Source organism: Silurus meridionalis, chromosome 5 (assembly GCF_014805685.1).
Source record: "Silurus meridionalis isolate SWU-2019-XX chromosome 5, ASM1480568v1, whole genome shotgun sequence".
NCBI lineage: Eukaryota > Metazoa > Chordata > Actinopteri > Siluriformes > Siluridae > Silurus > Silurus meridionalis.
In genome coordinates this window covers 15222944-15229769 of record NC_060888.1, presented here as the reverse complement: position 1 = coordinate 15229769, position 6826 = coordinate 15222944, and the positions used below count along the sequence as shown (strand labels likewise).

The following is a 6826-nucleotide window of genomic DNA, read 5'->3' as shown; positions in this document are numbered from 1 at the left end:
CAGAAGGGGTTGGATCGAGTGGGACATGACCTTCATACACACTTCGAAGAAGCAGAGGCCAGGCTAGAGCTATTGAAATGAAATCCTACAGCGTTGATCGATCAGCCAGCAGCAGGTGGGCTGACTGTGGAACATTGCCTTGCACTCCTGAACCTGAACTGACTGCCAAACATTTCTCATATTTTCCAAGCCAGGTAGGTTTTTAGTTTTTGTATGTTTCCTTTTTCTTTTTGATAAATCCAATCTACATATGCAAATATGTCATTTTGCAGAATAATTACTCACATAGTAAAATTAAAAGCACAGATGAACACTACTGTACTTACTGACAATTTACAAACAGGGTTTTGTTAAATATGAAAATCACAGACAAAGAAGAAAGAACTCAAGTATTAAAGAAAAACTCTTCTGCTGTGTCAGACATTTAATTTGCTACCTCATTAGGTCACAAAATGGTGTCATCTATGGCCATCATGTTCACAGCACCCAGCAGAAACAGAGCTCTGGTGTTCAGTTTACAGTCCATTTCATCCAGATCCCCCACTTGTGCAGGAAATTGTTCTCGTTCAATTACCAGACATGTACAGTAACTGCTGTTGGGTGTGTGCCAACTGCGCTTCAGCAGATTTCATATGACATGATGAGCATAAGAGTAAAACTTCTGAAGTTAGGCATGCGGATATGTGGTAGTTTGGCTCATCAGGGGCTGTTCAGAGCACGGCTCGAGACGAAAAACTCCTTATTCATGAAGAAATAAGTTAAGCCTTGATGTTTAAATCAGAGTGGGAGAGAAAAGGAATCTTTAATGGAAGTCTTTAATGAATAAAATGATCTTTATATTATTTTCTGTGGTGAATATTATTATAAGAATAAATAGGCCACAACTATACACCTGAGTATAAAGGATGTTTCTTAAATAGGCACTTTGTATTGAATCTCACACATAAAGATTAGAGCATATCATGTTTTTAGGCCTGCACACTTCACCCAGTTGGAATTGAATTGCCATTGAATGTCTTTTTATATATTTTTTGCGCCTTGTACACAAGCAGTATACCTTTAGCTCCCATCTGTGTTGTGGTAATGTGCAGAAGTGGCAGACCTTAGCCAGGGGATTTGGGAGAGTTTTACTAGCACAGTAAAATGAAGCAAACTGGCTTTATTCAGCCTTTCCTGCTGGGACACAAGGAAATTATTATTCTGAAAGTGTTGCAATAAACCCTTGATTTCCGAAAACTGATGAATACAGCATGTCCCAGCTGATGCTGTTTCTCATGTCCAGTTGAGGTTATAGCAGAGTATGTACAATATCAATGGGAAACTGATGGATTGAAAAGCTTTAAAGCTGATTGTAGTTCAAATAGAAAGCGACTAAAGACTATATTGAGATAAAAAAAAAAAAAGACAATAAAAATGACATATAAGTTGCAAATTTTTTTATTGCAAAACAAATAAACCAAATAATATTAATAATAGTATTAAAATGTGCACATAATTTGTATTTACATAAATAAATAACAGGTTTAATCTGTTGATGCAATGATGTCAATAGTGTTCAGTTAGTACATAGACAAAAGCAGGTCTGTTTATATGTAGTCACTGTTTCAATAGCCTTTGACATACATGCATATGCATATGCACACACACACACACACACACACACACACACACACACACACACACACACACACACACAGGCTTACAAAAAAAGCAGTCAATAGCTTTAAAAACACATTATGTAGACACCATTCATTTTTAGCTAAACATTTAGCCACTCTTGGTAATTAAGGACAGTGAATGAGCAGACATCAAAAGGCTTGGTGAATTTGGAGTCTGTTATGCCTCCCCTTGGGTGTAGAGGTCAGCCCTCTTGGATAGAGAAGTTAGGATGTCTCAGCTCCAGCCCTCTGCCTGCTAACCCCTCACCCCACTGGAGATATTAATGCCTTGGGAGCGGTGGGATATGCAGCCATCCCAGAACAAAAACAGAAGCACTACAAAGCGCCAGTTGGAAAAAGACACGAGGGATGGAAAGTGTAGGGAGAGGTTGTGAAGCATAGTTAAAAAAGTAAATAGAATTAATCTCTTCCACATTGTAGGTGTGAGATGTCCAGATTGTGAAAGATTCTCTCTGAGTTGCAAGCTCCTCAAGACACTTGAAGCGACTTATGTAATTACCCCAACCTGAGGATTCTGGAGAGAAGAAGGGCTTCTCCGCTATAATGCTGCTAATGAAGTGGCCTTCAACGGATTGTTTGGAATCTATCTAATGGTTGAGTGGGGGCTGTAGAGGACACCAACATTTCTTTATGAACAACAACGAGAGATCACACACCCCACGGTATCCAGGCATCAGCCCAGTGAACCTGTACTCTGATTTTAGAAACTAAATTTGGTTAGAACAGTCCATTTTTTTTTTATTCTGAAAGTAGTACTTTTTTCAATAGCATGTTGTTCCTGTGTCACTAAAAATTCAGCATAGTGCTTTCATTTTTATATTCTGATTCCATCATCGTAACATCTATATTCCAGCATTTCAATTGCAAAGAAAGATGCTTCAACTTTTCTAGCTGTTTTGTTGTTAATATTAAGGATGCTACATTTACACATTAGCATAGATTCTATTACCATATCAGTCAACTGACTTGTAGTACTCTATTATAAACCCTACTATCACAATGATGGCCAGATGAAAAAAGCAAAGCAAACAGTCAATTTTTTTCTCCTCCTTTAGTCCTTTTCTACTCATTGTTAGCAGTGTGTGCAACATGGCACTGAAGAGGTGGGGGAATGAGGGTGCAGCAGGAAGGGGGTTAAGAACCCGATTGCTTTAATCTCAGTGTTGTGTGGCTCAGGCCTTTTGATGGGGTTGTGGGACTATGTGATTCAGGGCTCGAGCCCTGGCTCTTTGCACTCACCCATTGTTCTCCACTGAAAATCAATTCCCTTTAAGTCCCTTTCTTAATCCCATTTTTCACCAGCCACAATGGTCACTTGTGTGTGTGACCCTGCTGGACTACGGGCTGGGATGATGTGGCTGTCTGCTTGGATTCAAACCCTTTCAGGTAACGCCAGTTTGCCCCACTTTGTAGTGCCAAGTGCAGGACTCGACAGGAAGACATTTGTGATCATAATTTCCTGTTGAGCTTCAGTTTGCTCCTCCCACTGGTCACCCCATGCCCCCCAGAATAGTTTTAATTAGGACGGACAGCCACAGAGAGGGGGATCAGCCTGCAACAATGACTGTCCTTTTTGAACAGGAGATGCTAGAGAGAGCTTTTACTCAATAGACATGCAGAGAATAGAATTATTATGGACTTTATAATCGGAATCTACAGAGAATAAATAAATAGATAAAAGGCAGGACCCATAATGTGCTAGTAGAGGTGCTCTATAAATTGAAAAATGAATCAGCAGATATCAGGATTTTCCCAACTTTTAGAATGTAGACGTGTCAGTTTGAAATGTGCCTCTGTGTGTGCACTCTGAGAATCTTCAGGAAACAAACACGTTGCTTAAAAAATATACGCAATGGAATGGTTTAGTGAGTTTGTCCATATTTCAGGTAGAATTTTATATGTGCCCAGTGTTTTTTTGTAGGAAGAAACTCTTCTGGACCTGTCAGATTTGTACTTTTGACATGGAATGATGCATGCTGATTGAATTCATACATCAAAACAAGCAAGGCTGAGCTTTTTCTGTGGTCTGCCAATCATCTCTGATTTAGCATTGTACCAGCTTTACAAAGACTAGGAAGAAGCAAAGAACAATTCCCTTGTAATTGTAGCTATTAAATACATTACATGGACCCTAAACATGTACATATAATCACATATATAATATTTTTTTCAAGAACAGAAATAGAGGCAGTCTGTATACGAATCTACACAACTTTTGAATTCAACCTTAACCTTTAAGAAATTGATAACTGTATAAAAATATATACTATACTGTATTATATATTTTTTTTCAAGTGACTGTAATTTGTGTGAATCACACTCCATGGGAATTTTGCCGTGGTGCAAGAATGGTGTATTGTGATTACGGTTGACCAACTGGCTTGTGAAGTCTTCAATGACACACCAGCTAACAAGACAGCCGTCCTTTCAGGCCCCGCCTGTACTAAGTGGAAATAATCCAGAAATACTTTGCACGCCTGGTCTGCTTTGGCTCCTGTCCAAATTGAGCTCTATTCTTTTTAATCTCCTTTAATAAAAAAGGAGGGAAGAAAGAGAGTGATTAACATCTGTGCTTCCCTTTTTTACTTGGCCTCATTTGAGTGGGCAAATGTGAATGTGGGGAGGTGATGACAAGCTCTTCTTTGACGCTGGCACACTCAAGGGTTCTACACAGCTGCCGTGCTTTGAGGGATTCCACTGCGTTTGTAAAAGAAAAGTCAGTGGAGCATTGGGGTGTGTTGGAGGCTCTTCATCTGGAGCTTGAGCATGACAGGTTCTAAAGGAAGAGAGTAGCTTAGAGGTTACCACCAATTTAGAGGTCTATAGCAGCAATCGGGGCATGAGTCTCAGCAACTCTTGGTAATAAAATTTAAACTTTTTATAATAACAATATATAAAATAAAAAAAATGTATAGAAAATATGTAGAAGAAAGCTGTTGCTGCTGGAGCCTAATCCTCATATAACACTGTGGAAATGTAGTCCAATAAACTGAAACATGGGCTGATTCTAGCACTAACTTGCTGGTTTGGAACCAAAACCCACTGATTACAGATAACTTAGGATTGTGTCATATATTTTCAGCAAGACAACAACTACTGAATTATTCACCATTTCACTATTTTACAATTAAAAGGGATACAGCAAGAATGCTTAATGAAAACAAAGCCAAAGGAAAAATTATTAAAAGGACATGCATTTTTGTAACTAAACGCCTATTTACATTTAATCTGACAGTATATTGAAAGGTGTCAAATTATATATAAGGTTAAAAGTCTGTTCAATTTATGATTTGAATAATTAAGTTATGGTGTCACTATGTAATAACACTCCCTTCAAAAGAAAATCATTTTACCAGGATGATTAATTTTAAACATGACCTGATATGTTAATAAAAAATTTGGAATTATAAAAACCAATACATTTAATACATCCTATGTTTAATAATCTAAAAATCTATTGCACAGATTGATGGATCAACTGTAGCCTATAAATAGCTTATGAATACTATATCTAACGACACACAAATACTGATATTTATACACATAACCACTACATATAAAATTGTCTTTATTATCATCTTTAAATCTACTGAATAAAAGCAATTGTTTCTTTGTATCTTTAACCGACTTAAATTGATAGATGTTGCTGTTTATCTTTTAACAGTTTGAGAATCAAAAGTGTCCCAAACATTCTCATAAGTCACACTGGCTCAGTTGTCACTGCTATGTCCATCTAGGCTTGCTGACCTTTGAACTGCTTTCCTATTGTGATGGTGCTCCAGGGAGGACAGCAGTCGTCACTCACTGTGCTGACTACAGAAACGAGTTAAGTGATATACTACACAGCACATCATGTAACATCCTCTCACAGTGGCAGGCTGTGGGTACCTCCTTAACCCCCCTCTAAGCCCCTCTTCCCTCTTGTATGCTGATAGGAACTTGCCTTGTGGCCTAAGGGGAGTAGGTCCAGGAGCCTAACGAACTGTATCGTCATGCACAGAGAGAAGGCCTGCTGCATAAGGGGAAATAGCAGGAAGCAGAGCTGTGTGGCTGGAGCTCCTGCAGTCAGGACTACTGGGGGTAGTCCTACTACTTACTACTTCTTCTCCTCAGGGGTCCATGGGTAAGAGGCTCAGTCAGCAAAGGTTCTTAGAGACAGGTGGAGTTTTTTTAGAGATATCCACAAGTAGACTTTAGCCAAGCTTTTTATTTCTTAAGAAGAAGGTGATGCTGCATCAGCAGACCAAAATGTCAGTCTCTGTTTTTCACACAATCACAGGCAGAAAGTGTTGAGACAAATAAACTGAATTGGCAAGGGTATCTGAAGAGTACTGTATTCTGTTTACTCTTTATTAATTTTAAATTCAATATAACAAGTGATTAAACTGTTGTATTTTGTTACTCATCTCCATTCACTATACCCAAAATGTTGCAGTACAAATAGTTAATAATTTCTTGTTATGTATCAGTTACTTAATACCAATATTCCTTGTAACTGGCATAGAGAGAAAATTTTATGCTATTATTCTATGACTCCTATTCTCCAGGCTCCAGCCTAAAATAAAGAAAAGTGTACATGGACACAATAATTGGGCATATTTTCTTATTTTTTTTCTTGCCTAGCATCTGTTAGTGACTTATGCAACCATGTGTAGTATAGAACTTACTGCATAATGATTTGTCATGAAAAAGACTTGGGATAACATACAGTAATATGAAGTCATCTTATACATACAGTGTTTTCCAGTTAATTTTTTTTCAACTTTTAATTTCCAATTATTTTTAAATTTAACTAGTGTAGATAAAAATTAAAAAAAATACAGGATTTGTGTTTTGTAGTAGTAAATGCTTAGAATTTACAGTCTGAATAGGGTGAGATGCTTCACATTAAATTGACTTTTAGTCCACTGTCTATGCAGTACATTTTTGGTTTCACACATTATAAATGTTTGGTCAGAGTAATCTACCTTGAATTGTTGTAATAAAGCAGAGCCAAAAACTCCTACCTAATGAAGTTGTGCTTTCACTGCTAGCAGACAATCAAAAAACAAGAGCACAAAAGCAAGAGGGTGTGTGAGAGGGAGTTTTGGGCAGATGGGTCACATGCTGTCTTTTGAGTGTGCAGCCTATCAACCCTATTCACAGAG

At 37.9% G+C, this 6826-nt stretch overlaps 1 long non-coding RNA gene across 1 annotated transcript; it reads left to right on the top strand.

Moving 5' to 3' along the window:
- On the top strand, positions 1 to 6472 carry LOC124386024. The gene is made up of 3 exons (XR_006925836.1): positions 1 to 194; positions 5417 to 5504; positions 5615 to 6472. It is a non-coding gene; the product is annotated as an uncharacterized LOC124386024 (long non-coding RNA).
- Positions 6473 to 6826: the final 354 nt, after the last annotated feature.